The sequence below is a fragment of the Lolium perenne genome, chromosome 7 (genome assembly GCF_019359855.2).
Source record: "Lolium perenne isolate Kyuss_39 chromosome 7, Kyuss_2.0, whole genome shotgun sequence".
NCBI lineage: Eukaryota > Viridiplantae > Streptophyta > Magnoliopsida > Poales > Poaceae > Lolium > Lolium perenne.
Window position 1 is genome coordinate 283,944,280 of NC_067250.2, and position 15,955 is coordinate 283,960,234.

Genomic DNA, 15,955 nt, shown 5'->3' on the forward strand with positions numbered 1-15,955 from the left:
AAAATCACGTCCGTACCCCTAACAGGAGCAGCTAATACAAGAAATTATATTTTGACCCTCCTGAGGAGGTACTCCACTCGTTTCAGAAAAAAAAGGATGGGTACTCTATGGGCTAGAAGTGGAGTACCAAAGCGTCTGGGCCACTCGATCAGCCCAAATGGATGGCCCCTATTTACTCAGGGGTACAGTAAAGGTCCTCACTACAGGAGGCTGGGAGCAATTCCCGGGGATGCACACATACAATTTGTAATGGCTGCAACTGTAGAGAACATGGCTGATGTGCATGATCTGGAGGCTGTCTAACAACGCGCCATTTGTCAGGTTGTTCTTGGAAGTGATGTTCAAAGTATGTGCACTTATTTACTTGTGGAAGCAGATGATATGGTCACAACGATCCATATTGCTTTTTAATTTTCTTTTTGCTACATGGCGAATGCTCGAATGGGGCTTTCACACTGCTGATGTCTTATTTCATCATAGAAGATGTAATACGGAGTATCTGTGAGCATGAAGCTGAGCAGTCCTGTGCGGCTTGGAATTTCCGTGTATATTGTTTGAAGATTGCGTAAAGCGTATGTCTGGTGTTGGGATTTGACTTGTCAATATAATAGTTGTGTTTCCTTTGTCAAAAAATGGCGGAACGTGAAATTGAAGGCACTTCTCGTGCTAGATGAAACATCTTTCATGTTCGTTCGAAATGTGCCTCGCTGAAAGTTGTGTGTTTATGCACTAAACATGAGTCTGGGACATCCATTTTCAGTTATGTAACCGTTGAAATTTCTTACGTACCTGTCATGAAATGATGGAAAAACATAGTTTGTGCATCCGGTGAAGCCGAAGACACCTTGGTGACTGAATATGGTGTGTAGATACTACATCCTTTGAAAAATATTCTTCAATTTTTTTGAGAAGCCAATATATTTGGCTACTGAACATTCTGTGCACATTTTAGGTTCCATACATGCTTATGTCCTTTGCTGCTGCAATGTTGTTTTTTGATGTACTCTTTTCTTGTTCTGTAAGTTGCTTGCCTCTATATATAACTGGTCCGATGTGAAAGAACAATGACTAGGGTTTAGTTTGGAGGGGAACGCACACCACAATCGGGTGGCCTGTCATTGATTTATATAGTGTACATGACACAGAGTTTACACGGTTTACAACATCAGCCGTATAGTCCTATCTACATACGTATACAAATACGTAGTCTATCACCCTCCCTCAATCTCAACCTGGTCTACAAGGTTGAGATTGCGTCTACATGCCTGAAACAAGGGCAGAGGTAACGCCTTAGTAAATATATCTGCTAGTTGATCCTTCGACGAGATGAACTTGATAGAAAGTAACTTCTGAGCTACTCTTTCACGTACAAAATGAAAGTCAACCTCAATATGTTTGGTACGCGCATGAAACACCGGATTGGAGGATAGATAAGTGGCTCCAATGTTGTCACACCATAAGATAGGAGGATTGCCTTGTCGGATACCAAGCTCCTGAAGCAACGCCTGTACCCATATAATCTCAGCAGTGGCATTGGCCAATGCTTTATACTCGGACTCCGTGCTAGAGCGAGAAACTGTGGGTTGCTTTCGAGCACTCCAGGCGATTAAATTACGCCCATAGAATATGGCATATCCCCCGGTTGATCGCCGATCATCAGGATCACCACAAATTCGCATCGTAAAAGCAGACAACAAATTAGTCGTGGATGGTCGAATAGAGAGACCATGACCAATAGTCAACCGAACGAATCGCGAATCCGCTTCACCGCTGTCCAATGAGAGCATCGTGGGGCATGTAAGAACCGACACACACGATTAACGACAAGAAACGAAAGATCTGGCCGGGTGATGAGAAGATACCGAAGACCACCAACAATGCTGCGATATCGAGTGGCTTCATCACCGCCGAAGCGTACCATCGCCAGCAGAGAGCTTATCAAGAGGTATCATGGGTGTCGGGGCAGGGTTACACTTGAGCATGCCAAGACGGCGAAGAAGCTCGAGTGCATACTTGGGCTGAGATAGCGTGAGCGATGAACCAACACGGCGAACCTCCAATCCCAAGAAATAGTGGAGGGTCCCTGTGTCCTTGACCGAAAAATCAGTACTAAGACCCGCAACAAGACGATCCGCAGCCGCAATGTATGAACTAATCACAATGATGTCATCAACATAGACCAAATAGATAAACCGTCACATCGGATCGCTGAAAAATGAACAAGGATGTATCTGCTGTAGAGGGCACAAAACCAAGAGTAGCAAGGACACCACCGAGTCGAGTATGCCACGCACGGGAGCTCGTTTCAAACCATAGATCGCCTTAACCAGACGACAAAGATGATGAGGACGGTCCGGATCCTGGAAACCAGGAGGTTGGCGCATATACACCTCCTCTTCAAGAACTCCATTGAGAAAAGCATTCTGAATATCAAGTTGTCTGAGATGCCAGCCACGAGTAATCGCAAGAGACAACAATAGACGGATAGTAGTGGGTTTGACAACTGGACTGAATGTCTCCTCATAATCTAGACCATAGCGTTGCTTGAACCCTTTTGCAACCAAACGAGCCTTATAGCGCTCAATCGATCCATCCGCATGCCGCTTAATTTTGAATACCCATTTGGAGTCAATAACGTTGACGCCACGAGTAGGAGGAACCGGTTCCATGTATTGTTCCGCAGAAGGGCCGCAAATTCCACATCCATTGCAGTTTTCCAATTAGCAGACCGGAGTGCAGTTTGCAAATCACGAGGTTCAGCATCGGCGAGCACACAGGACATACGCGTTGCAACCCGGAGACAGTGCCATCGGTCCGAATCTTGGGCTGGCGAACATTGTTTCGGAGCCGAGTGACCGGCCCATCGGAACTCGTGGCATAGTAGACAACGGGGAAGTCCCAAAGTGAGAGGCGTCCGAGTGGGCCGAGCCAAGATCCGGCCCAGCGAGGGAGGTGGACCGAGGCCTCCATCCGAAGAGGCTGTGGAAGATGACGTGGGTGACGCAGCACGTCGTGCGCCTCGGGAGCGCTCCCATTTGCATGGCCATCCACAAGATCGTTGTGATCAACGTGAGCTCCTGTGAGCATTGGATTCTCTGCATCCGATAGTAATTCTAGCCGAGCTCCCCTGCCAACACCTGCACCATGATGAGGCAACAAAACAGCAGGATATGCAACATCTCGAAATTGGTCAGAAGTGACAGGAGAAGAAGACTCTGGTGTAGGAATAGTGTTGGATATGGCAGAAAACGGGAAGACATTTTCATCGAAGACGACATCCCTAGAAATATAGACGCGATTTGTGGGAACATGGAGACACTTATATCCTTTATGAAGTGAGCTATATCCAAGGAAGACACATTTTTTGGAACGATACTCAAGTTTGTGTTTGTTATATGGACGGAGATGTGGCCAACATGCACACCCGAAGACTTTAAGAAAGGTGTAATCGTGGACCTCACCAAGCAAACACTCAAGTGGTGTTTTCATGTCAAGAACACGAGTAGGAAGTCTATTGATGAGAAAACAAGCTGTAGTAACCGCATCACTCCAAAACCGAAACGGAAGAGATGCATGTGCAAGAAGTGTGAGACCGGTTTCAACAACATGTCTATGTTTTCTTTCAGCAACACCGTTTTGTTGATGTGTATGAGGACAAGATACGCGATGACTAATTCCAATGTTCTGAAAGAAAGAATTAAGTTTAATATATTCCCCACCCCATGTCTGAACATGAATAATTTTATGACCAAGGAGACGCTCAACATGCTTCGAAAGTGTAGAAAGATATGAAACACATCGGACTTGCGTTTGAGCAAATAAAGCCAAGTGAAGCGACTAAAACCATCAACAAAACTGACATAATATTGATGTCCACTAACCGAAGTTTCAGCGGGACCCCACACATCAGAAAATATAAACTCCAAAGGAGTAGAAATTACACGTTCCGAAAGCGAAAACGGTAACTGATGACTCTTGCCTTGCATACAGGCATCACAAACTGAATTACTTTTATCTAACAAAGATGGAAGTTCATGGCGACTTAAGACATGCTGAATAATTGGAGACGCTGGATGACCTAGACGACAATGCCACTTTTCTCGCGACACCCGAACACCACTGAAGACACTGCTGAAAGCTTGGCGCCCAAAAGGAGGATCAAACTTGTAGAGCTCACCACGACAACGTCCTCTAAGAATTGTTTCCCTCGTGCCCCGATCCTTAACAATCAAATCAAAAGGGTGAAATTCAACAAAAACGTTATTATCTCGAGTAAGTTTCTTGACCGAGAGAAGATTACGTGTAACATCAGGAACATGGAGGACATTGGTGAGACGAAGTGGTGATGAAGATTGTGTGGGAAGTGAAGATTGACCAATATGGAGTATGCGCATACCTGAACCGTTTGCAGTGTGGACGCGGTCCTTGCCTTGGTAGGGCTCCTTCATGTGCAGCTTTGCCAACTCATTGGTGAGATGATCTGTGGCGCCGGTGTCTGCATACCAGCTTGGGTCAACGGGGTAAGATGGAGTATGGCCCTGAGTAGCGGAAGCTGCTTGACGTTCAGCGAACTTGTCGTTGTAGCCGACACCCCGAAACTCACGCTTGAAGCGCTTGAAGCAGTTGGAGGCGACGTGGCCAAGCTTGCCACATAATTGACAGGTTGGCCTGTTTCCTCCTCCGCTAGTGTTGGCACCCGAGTTGAAGTGACCGGAGTTGTTGTTAGCAAACGATGGCGCGAAAGATGGTGGCGAGGGAAGTATAGGACGCGGTCCTCCAGTACCGCTGAAGCCACCATGATTGCCACCATAATTTCCACCGTAGCTGCCGTTGCCACCATAGGACTTCCCTTGATCACGTCCATCCGAGCGATATGGTTTAGCACTGTTTCTCCCAAACGACGCAGCATTCGCAGAGTGCAGCCCATCCTGAAGTTCAGCCTTACGGTCCTCCATCCGCTGCTCAATACTCAATAACTGAGCATATAGATCACGTATTGGAATCAGTGTGGTGCGATTGTTGATAACAGCAACAAGCGGGTCATAGTCCTCATCAAGTCCATCCAAAACGTATGTGATAAACTCCTCATCTCCAAGTGGCTTCCCGATCGAGGCGAGGGTATCAGCACATGACTTGATTTTGTTGAAGTAAGCTGAAACTGACGGAAAATCAACCTTCTTCGTTTTGTTCAGCTGACGCTTGATTTGCATGGAACGAGCCGTGGATTGAGCAGAAAAGCTGCCGGCAAGAGTAGTCCATGCTTCATGAGATGTGGCGGCAAGATGGATCATGCCGACCACCGATTCAGTTGAAGTGGCGAGGATCGAAGACAGTATCGCCTGATCTTGCTGCAGCCACGCTACGTAGGCGGGATTGACGATGACCGGAGGAGCCCCAGCATCAGCAGCTTGGGGGTTGGGCACCGTCTGAGAGGGCGCTGGAAAGCTGCCGTCAACATAGCCGAAGAGGAGATGGCTGCGGAGAACCGACACCACCTGAGCCTTCCAGAACAAATACGACTCAGTGGAGAGCTTGATGGGGATCAGGTTTGCGAAGTTGAACGGCCCGGACTGGCCGCCGCTGGAGGAGCTCCCGGCGGGGAGAGACATGCCCGACGGAGTAGTGAGCGCTTTGGACAGCGCGTCGATGATGGCGGTGCTGGTCGAGGGAACCGTCGACATGGAGTAGACGAAGGCGGAAGCTTTAGATTAGATCGCCCGTGGGCTCTGATACCATGAAAGAACAATGACTAGGGTTTAGTTTGGAGGGGAACGCACACCACAATCGGGTGGCCTGTCATTGATTTATATAGTGTACATGACACAGAGTTTACACGGTTTACAACATCAGCCGTATAGTCCTATCTACATACGTATACAAATACGTAGTCTATCACGATGGACTGAAAACATCAGTTGGAATCTGTACAAACTGCAAACCAAATTTCCGATGTACTCTCTTGGTTTCAGAATGTTGGGATCAAGTGTGTATTTGACTGCCTGAATACATTGTTTCACCTATATTTGAGCCAATACGCAGGGCTCACTGTTGATCTTAGATCAGCTGGAGATCGGAGGAAAAATCTAAGCTCCCGGTTACAGCGCTACTAGCTGGCTAGCTGTATACAGCTCGATGAATAGCCGTGCAGACAGGTTCAAGTGTAACTATGGCTACAGCATAAGACGCTCTAACTGCTGTGCGTGCATGTACATACGAAGCTATCAGCCTGCTAATCAGACAATCTGTGCTAGTTCTTGATATTGCTTTGCCGGTATCGTGTCCCCCCGTGCTTCATCCGTGACTTGGCTTGTATGTCTGCCCGACAGATTATACAGTTGACGCTACATTTGTGCGTGCCATGCTTATCTTGGCAAGAAGATAGGCTGATTTATAGCGCGCATCAACATCAACTTCTATCTCTGTATATCATCAGGCTGCCAAACGATCCAAAGTTCTGACGAACAAACGGAAACTATTGATCAAGAGAGCTCAATTGCGTGGCAAAAAACCATCTGGTGATCCGAATTCTTCCACATTGACTAGCTTAAGATGTCCAGGATCCAGGGCTATCTGAAGCTGGCTGCATGAAGACGGCCTGGTCCTGAAAAGTCGCTTTAGTATTGCCATGATTCGTGAAAGCTAGTACGCCCCCTGTCTAGTATGTTGAACCAATTATACATGTGGAGACTGTGTTTTGTTTGGGCGATGGAACTTATTCTTTTCCAAACAGGTTTCAACCTCTCTCCATTAGCAATGGAAATAATTAAGTTCATACAAATGATAGGAGGAGGTTGCTGATTAGATAGTAGGAAAACCCAATGCGCGAGATCCGCCCTCGAATGCTCACTAAGAAATGAAAACTTACCACCACAACCCCATGTAACTCCATATAACCTACTCCCTTTGTTTGATATTACTTCATATATATAAAAAGCTTAGTCAAAGTCAAACTTTGCAAAATTTGACAAATCATATATAGTGAAGCAAACCAACATTGTATTTTATATTGAGATATTCCTCGTCCTCGAAATAGGCTTTCGCCCCGCTATATTAATATAGCAACAACCCGATACAACTTGCTGGGGCATCAGCACAAGCACGTCCAAAAGAAAACATAAAAGAAAGAAAAGAGAAAGAATGTCGACATGGTCGGATCAACAAAAAACGGAGATGTCTCGCAGCCGTTGCGCCCTCCGGAAATTTCTACCACGCTCCTAGCACTCTGGAACGCCGTACCAAGCAACACCTCCAAGAAGGAATGCGACGATGACGACGCTGCTGCCCGGACGGATCCTAGGGTTTCCCCCGGTACACGCAGGGCAACGGAGGAGGGCTTCACCCAACGCCCTTCAGGAAGGTAGGGTGGCGCCCTCGGGCGTCACCACGTCGGTGTCAGCCAAGCCGACAGGGATTTCTCCCGACCCTCGCAACCCCGCCCCGGACGCGCCGTCGTGCTCCACCATACTTGCCGCCCACCAGCACGCGCCACCACGGCCTTGCAGACATCGCCGCCGTCTCACCGTGCCAAACAAAACGGGACCAACAGGATCAAGGAGAACCAGCCGAGAACGAGAGACAGCAGGTCGGCAGACACGCTGGAGGGACCCGCCTCCACCGCCGCCTGCGAGCACCGGCCGGACGCATCGACAGGAGCAAACCAGGCCCACCTGGCCCGGCCGAACCAGAGGGGGTTCGTGAAGCTCCCGTCTGCGCGCTGCAGTACACGTGCCGCCAGCACCGCTGCACCCAGCCCAAGCCGTCTCCTCTCACCGCCGGAAGCAGCAGGGGCAGAACCCGGCCCGCCCGGACCCAGATGGGCCCCGAAGGGCCCAGATCTGGGCCAGGCAGGCGCCAGCCCTAGCCATCCCGCCGCCCCGCAACCAAGAGGTTGCGCCGCCGTCCCCCTGCCACCCGACGTTGCGCCGCCCCGGGATGCGCCGCCGCGCCACCCAGGAAGACCCTCCACCGCCGGAGCCGAAGCCGACCCGAGCGCACCGCCGCCGACCGAGGAGACCCCGCGTCTCCCCTCCACGCGCGCGGGGAAAGGCTGCTCCACCGCCGCCGGCACCGCACGGGGCTTTGCCGGCGGCTCGCACCGACGGCGCGGGCGGCGAGGCCAGAGGAGGAGGCGAGGGGGCGCTAGGTGCTGGGGGCCCTCCTGCCGCCCGCGGGGAGCGGCAGCAAGGGCCGGGGGAGAGGAGGTGGTGGGGGTGGGGGTCGGGGGCGGAGGCGAGGACGGCCTGGCGGCGGCGGCGCGACGGGGCGGAACCCTAGGCCTTCGCGTCGCGGGACCGGCCGACCCGAAGCTTCTGCCCTATTTGCTTTACTATCATTTTCATAATTTATCATACATAGTTGGTCAAATAATGCAAAGATTAACTTTGACTAATCCTTATATACGGAGTAATATGAAACGGAGGGAGCATGCAATGATGTAGGTTTCATTTGCATAGGCATGCGAACGGTAGACTCCATATTCGAAATATGTGCACCCAAAACAAACGACAAGGTCTTGAATCTTAGGTGCTGTAGGTGCTATCTAGTTGAGTAGACTGTAGACACACTGTCCCTGAGTCCATCCTCTTGTTTTAGGACCATTTGCAATCATCAAATAGTGAAGCAAATATGGTTTACAGCAATAGAAGAATTTGGTTCAATTAGTAACACCAATCATTATGTTTTCCCTTTGTGATTTGAGAGAAGTAACATGTGTTGCACAAAATGCAGGACCAGCGATTTTGGATCTTCTGGAGTCTTCTAGCAAATTATAGACCTCCTTAAAATTTATTACTCTTTAAAATGTAAAATACATTACTCTTTAGAACCATGTGTGATATAGTTTTAGGCAATGGTAAGGAAATCGGTAATCATTAACTGCTCGGTCGGCTTGGGAGTAGCGATTAATCGGAATTTGGACGATTAACTGATTTAATCGGTCGGCTATTAATCGGTGTAACCTACACAAATTAGCACGTAAAAAACAGTTTATATAAGAAAAATAATAGTATATGAGCCTCTATATGTCTGGTCCTACTTCTCTAGAGCCTAAAATCCCAGAAAAACATGTATGCTTCTCCTTCGTGACCTAATCTTCGAGGTCACGAGCGAATCAGGATCCACTAGTCGAAGCCGCGTTTCTTCCTTCCACTTCTTATCCTCTCATCTCTGAAGTTTATCTTCTCGCACCACCTACCTAGCTAGGGTACGATCCCTATTACACCTCAACCACCTAACCCCTTGAGCTCTTGCACGAGCTACTCAAGGTGGTCGAGCTTTTGTATCTAGGCAACTGAGAGTAACTGGTCTGGGAGGGCAAGGAACTAGTTAGCGACAGTGGAATTCGAGCTGTTGGAGGCTGCAATCAAGCGGAAGCTTTGCAAAACCTACTTTATTTGGGAGGGGTAGCACCTGTACTAGCTATATGCATTGAAAAGTTTGTAACTTTTTTTACCAAGTGCAATAGTTAATTGGGAATATACCTAGTAATCGGACTTTCGATACGATTAATCGGGGTAAAGGATTAACACAAGAGATTAATGGTAATCGATACGGTCAGGCCCCTAGTAGCGATTAATCGGCCTAGTAATCGCTGAATCGGCCTTCTTTTTGAACAATGGTTTTAGGGCATCTTCAACGGGCCGACGCATTTCGGACGTCCGAACTGTCCGGTTGTATCTGTTTGCGTCGGCCTGCGGATGCCATGCAGGGCGACCGTTTGCGTCGGGTACCTCTAGCGGTGCGGATGCATTTTTTTAGCGGAGACATCGTCAGTGTTGTTAATGGCTTTTTACGACCCGTCGAGGCCTGCCGCCAGCGATTACCGGTTCCCGCGCGACGACGGTCGTTCCCGCGCTTGCCCAATACATTGGCAAGTTTCGCTAGTGTTTCGCGCGCACGGGAAACGACCTGCGCGGCAACGCCGTTTCCGGCCCCGCCGTGGCTATATATGGTGGACACGGGCACACCTCAAGCTAAACCCTAGCATCCATCCATGATGGAGCACAACCTTAGCTGGGATCAAGTTGTTCAGATGTGCCGGCAGGCCCACCCGGAGGAGGACGAGCAGCTAGTCGCCACCGCGTTTCAGGCCGACCAGCTGGACCTGGAGGTGGCGGAGGCGGAGGCGGCAGAGCGCGCACAAGGGCGTGAGCGCCTCGCGGCGGCCAGGGCGGAAATCGCCGACGCCAGGGCCGAGCTCGCCGATGCGAGGGCGGCACTCGCGGAGGCGCGAGCAGCGATGGCGGCCCATCCGGCGGCCCCACCCGCGGAGGGACGCCGTCATCCACGACATCGCCGCCGCCGACGACGTCGTACGCGGCCGCTTCGACTGCGGCCGCGACCAGTTCGTTCTGGTCGCGTCCTTCAAGACCCTGGCTGGGGCGCCCTGCACCCTTAGGCTTGGGCAGCGGAGGAGGAAGCCCACACAGTTGTGCGGTCGCCATGGCTCGGGGGTACATGTGCTCCGACCTGGATTCGCTCCAGCGGAGGGGCTCTTCTCCCGCGCGGGTCGAGCAGGAGAACCGGGAGCTGCGGGCGCCATCGCCGCCAGGGACGAAGCGGTGGCGGAGGCGGCCATGGATAGGGCCCACTTCCACGCCCAGCTGGCGGGGTCGCAGGCGGCGGTGGCCGAGGCGGCAGCGGCCGAGGCGGCGACCAACTCTAGGGCCAGGAGAGTCCTGTGGGACTCCTCTCTAGCCGAGGCCCTCGAACGCCGCAGGCGGCATGACGAGATGTTCGATCGCCGGCGTGCGCGGTGCGCGGAAGGCGTGAAGCGCTCCCGCTTCGACGACGGCGCTGGCCCCTCCGGTGGCCAGTAGTAGGCCGCGCGACTGCGAGTAACCCAGGCCGTGGTAGGCCGTGCGACGGCGAGTAGGTACGACCGTTGTAGTTTTAGGTTAACTCGACTAACCATCTCTGTAAAGATGGTCTTTTTGGCCAATCAATAGTCACTGCCGACCGGGCCCGGATGCAACGAACGCGGACACTTTCCGTGACCGCGCAGCGTCCGCGGAGACGCAAACCTAGCGCATATTTGGGTCAGGTTTGCGTTGCCGCGGACGGCCCGGTCACTATGTGTCGCCCGGTGAAGGTGGTACCGGACGCATTTTTCGGCTCGGCGGACGCGTCGTACCGTTGGAGATGCCCTATTATTGAGTTTGAAAAGTACATGCACAACAGATGCACTAATTTGTTGATTTCTCATGATTTTTTTGGCAAGCTGGTTGGTTCATGCAATTCGGTTTTGGTACAGGTTGGGGTAGTTCAGTACATCACACAATTTGGTCCACCTTCAGACCTTAGGTACCGCACATTTGGTCCCCCATTGTAGGCAATTTGGACAAAAATAACCTAATGTTAAAACAAATTTCAAAAGTAAACCTTCCGCGAAACAAATTCACGAATCTAACCCTTTTGTGTCATGCCGGTCTCCATGGCGTTGCATCTCATTGTGTGGCGCCGTTGGCTGGGGCGTGGCACAATGGTGTGCCACGCGTTGGGTTGGGGCGCAGCAAAATACAGGTGCAACGCCATGGTCTAGGGCGTGGCATCCCATTGTGTGGCGCCGTAGGCTGGGGCGTCACACAATGGGATGCCACGCCCTAGCCTACGGCATGACACGGAGGGGTTAGATTCGTGAATTTGTTTCGCTGATAGTTCATTTTTCGAAATCCTTTTAACTTTAGGTTAGTTTTGTGTAAATTGCCCCCATTGTAATCGCATTCTTGATAATGTGCATGCTTGTTTCCTAACAAAAAAGTGTGTTGAATCATGTCCATTCTCATATTTCTTTTACCTCCTTATGCATTAGGTTTCCACTCATTTTAACATCATCAGTTGATTGGTTTTGATTAATTTAGGGCTCTTTCAGAACAAAGAAATGAGAAAAACAGAGGATTCCAATCATAGGGGAAATTGTTATCCGTATTATTTGGATCATGAGATTGCAACAAAACCAATTAACCCTACTGCTTGTTCTAGATCGATTGAGAATTTGGTTTGTCTCTTGATTTGCATCTTGAACCGCTAGATTGGCATCTTGATTCATGCATATTAAAATTTCACATGGATGTACAATTACACTTCATTTTGCTCAGTTGCACATGAATTACACATAAATTAAGTGACATCACACATGACTTTGGATGGACAAAATACTCAACAAATAAGTTGACAAACTTCATGAAAAACTACTAAGAAATAGTGATTAGAGATTGGCTTTGGATGGGCAAAATACTCAACAAATAAGCTGCAGCTATATTTGGTCAGGCTCGAATGACACGCTGCCTCCGCCGTCTGGTCGAAAATTAAGTTAGTTCTATATCGATCGAGAACTAGCCGTGTCTAATTAATTATCTGTCACATATTTATTCTTTTTTTATGGAAATGGTATATAATGTCAACTAGCTGCACAAATCCTACAAGAAACCAGACATTTGCTCCAACGCTCTCTGATTAAGTGACATCACTGGGTAACATTTCTCAATCTTTTTCAATGTTTTCAGATCCGGGCGACCGAAATAAACGCCCAGGGCACCCTATTATTGTCTCCGTCAGAATTCATAAATCTGACAATCTTGCAGGTCTCTCCTGTTCCTGAGTCTATCATTGCCGCCGTGTACAGCAAGGTACTGAACTACTAATCATGCACCGATCGGCGCCACTCGCCATGGAAGAGTAATTTTTTTCTTGCCAACCGTGTCTATCATTGAAGAGTAATTTTTTCCTTTTCACAGAAGATCCGTAACTGTACCTAACATACATGGACGACACTCCAAATAGAATCGTGCGACAAAAGAAGGGAAATGAATTTCAGAAATTCCAGATATCACTCTAGGTCTCTAGACTCTGTGTCAATTTGTGCCTGCATCTGTACTCGAAGATCGAAAAGATAAGGCCCTGTAGCTTAGCTCCTCCGAGGCAAGATCACAGGCGAGCATGAGCTAGCTAGCTTGCCCATCAACGTATCGGCGGTCTGCAGCTTGGGCGGTATCGTGCGTGCGTGCACGCCATTAACCTTTGGCCATTGCAGCAGTGAAGACGACGAAGGCGTGCAGGTGCAGCTGGGACCTGACGGATCATTACGAGACCCATGTCCTTTGTCGCTTATCTTGTCAGTGATCTTCTCGTCGTCTTGCCGCCCGGGCCGTGTGGCCATGCCTTGCACTGACGGAGTTTGTTGTCACCTGAGGGCATCTCCAGTGGCGCCACGTATTTCGGACGCCCAAAAATGGTCGCGAGCGTCCGTTTGCGTCGCCCCGCGGATATATTTTATCCGTGCGTCCGTTTGCGTCTGGGTGCGCTTCCACCGGGGTGACCCATTTTTTGAATTACAACATAGTTAAAAACATTCAAAGTAGTACATAAAAATGCATAAAAACTATACAAAGTAGATATATAGGCCTAGACTACTTGCTTCCTGACGGGCCGGCACCGTCGTTGCGTCGCTCCGTCGTCTGCTTCTCCGCCGCCTCCCGCACGGCCGCTATGGCTCGGTGCACCGCCGCGTCCTGGCTTAGTGCCTGCTCCAGCCTCGCGTTGGCGGCGGCGTCCTTGAGCGTCTCGAAAGACTCGACGATGGCCCTCTGCTCCGCCGCCTTCTCCTCCGGCGTCGGTGCATCAGGGTCATCGGAGGACCAAGATATCTCCGAGTCGGAGTCCTCTGCTGCAGCGGCGGCCGCCAACCTGCGCTGTTCCAGCTCGGCGTCCAAAGCCGCGTGGCCCGCCAGCTCCTCCTGTGCTTCCTTCTCCGCTTCAGCCAGGGCCGCGGCGTCCCTGACCGGGTGGAGGAGGTCGGTGCTGTCTTCGGAGTCGAACTCGTCGTCGGAGCTCGAGGCCGGAGGAGGAGGAGTGGGAGGTGAAGGTGGAGGTGGAGGCGCGGCAGCCTGGCCACGTCCGACGCTGCTCTTGGCGGATCTGCTAGGGCTGAGCGGAAGCGGCGGCTAGGGTTTAGTGGGGAGGAGATGAGATGCTCGCGCCCCTGTTTATATAGGTCGGAGACAGGGCGACGGCCGCGCCACACGGGGCATCGCCATTACTACGCGCGGCACGCGAGGCTTCACCATTAACGCGGCCGCAGACTGCCGAAGCGACGCCTCGGTGCCAGTACTGGCGGAGAAGACGCATCGACGCTACGCACGCTCGCGGAAGCCGAGGCACGCCATTAACACGGCCATGCAAAGGATGCAGCGCGCCGCCCGGAAGTAATGCCGCGGAAGACGAAGCAGTTGTGCCGCTGCCAGGCGGGCCCGTGCGAGGACCGAACGGACATTTTCCGTGACCGCCGAGCGTCCGCCGAGCGTCCGCCGAGACGCAAACCTAGCGCATATTTGTGCCAGGTTTGCGTCTCCGCAGACGGTCCGATCACTTTGCGTCACGCCACTGGAGGTGGTGCACGACGCATTTTCGGTCACGGCGGATACAAACGGTCGCTCAGCATTCGTTTGCGTCGCGCCACTAGGATGCCCTGACACGAACCGAGCAACGGGTAGATCTTTCTATCCAACGAGGATGCCGATCGTTATGTGAAACGAAAGAGCCACACGCAGGGGCGAATCTTCCAGCAGGGAACCGCCCTAATACATTTAGATACGTGTATTTTTTTATTCCCTCTAATTTATATTACTTCACATACTTAGAATTAAAATATGTCTAAATACATCTATATTAGTGGTCTACTAATATGAATCTGAGAAAGTAAAAAATTTAGGTGGCCATACATCGGAAAAAAAAACTCCGTATAAGAAAGTTATGTTTATTTCAATGAACACTACACAAAATCGATTACAAACCAAAAACATAGACTATTATCTCCAAACATAGACTCGTATTCTGGATTTAATGTAAATAACATTGCTTGTATTATAGAGATTTATTATAGATTGGATCTTAGTATATATAAGATAATTAGCTCGAGTTATTCACTATTTATACTCGTGAAATTGGAGACTTCGGAGATTTCTAGATATTTAAAAGACATGTCATACTTTCTTCAACCGCATTATCACCCCATTAGGATGGCATTGATTTTACCCTGGGCAGCATCAACAATTAAAAGAAATTTCCTGCAACGATGATAATCAAGATAGAGTTGTGCATCGAACGAGAGATAATCAAATCTCTTAATCGTATGAATTACATTAGATTTTGAAAAAAGAGGTAAAACTTTGCCATTGAGTTGGTATTTAATGATTGTGTTTGAACCATATACGTCATTATTGTTGCAGGACTATTTTGGTACTTGCATCATTAAAGCTGCGCCCTACCTCAGATTTTTTTTCATCCTTCGTCACTAGCCACATGTACCTAATGACGTATTTGGCTATGGAATTACGGGGAGTTGCGACGTCGATGCTAACACCTGGCGACTGCTACTCCTACTTGCATCTATGTCCAGCGGATGATCTGAATCAGGAATTTTATTACTGAGAGATACCGCGATTACCGGTTCGTAACCAAACTCCCGTTTCATCTCGTAAACGAGTTTATCGTGTAAAAAATTATAGTTCATTTTAGTTTGTAGTTTGAATTTGAACTAGTGGGTTGGTTCAACCAAAACTATATGTGTTTCCCTCATCTATAACCATGAACCAATGCCCTAATCATTTGTATGAGATTTTCGATTTCTTCTCCCATGCACATTATATTTAAACGGTTCGTGCAGCCGTTGAATCTTGACTAGATTCGTGCTCGTCTTCTACCTTGCAGACCAAGTGGGAGGATGGAGAAGGCCGGGAGCGTCCGCCGATCCGGAGCCAATGACAACGCGGTTGGCCGTGGCGGAAATGGCGACGGTGACGACGGGGATCTTAGGGTTCAGGTTGCAGGTGCAGGCTGCCGACGTCCGAGAAGAAGGGGTCGGGGCTTAGAGGGATGGTCAGGGCGGCGGTGGACCAGCAGAGGAGGTGCTTTGAAAGGAACGATAAAGATTACGCTGTTTCCAAGAGCCACATTACAC

The 15,955-nt window shown here is 49.9% G+C and overlaps 1 non-coding gene across 1 annotated transcript; it reads right to left on the reverse strand.

The window, feature by feature from the left end:
* Nucleotides 1–4,960: 4,960 nt before the first annotated feature.
* Nucleotides 4,961–5,099, reverse strand: LOC127318210 (small nucleolar RNA Z247). The gene has a single exon (XR_007861764.1). It is a non-coding gene; the product is annotated as a small nucleolar RNA Z247 (small nucleolar RNA).
* Between the last annotated feature and the right edge of the window lie 10,856 nt (nucleotides 5,100–15,955).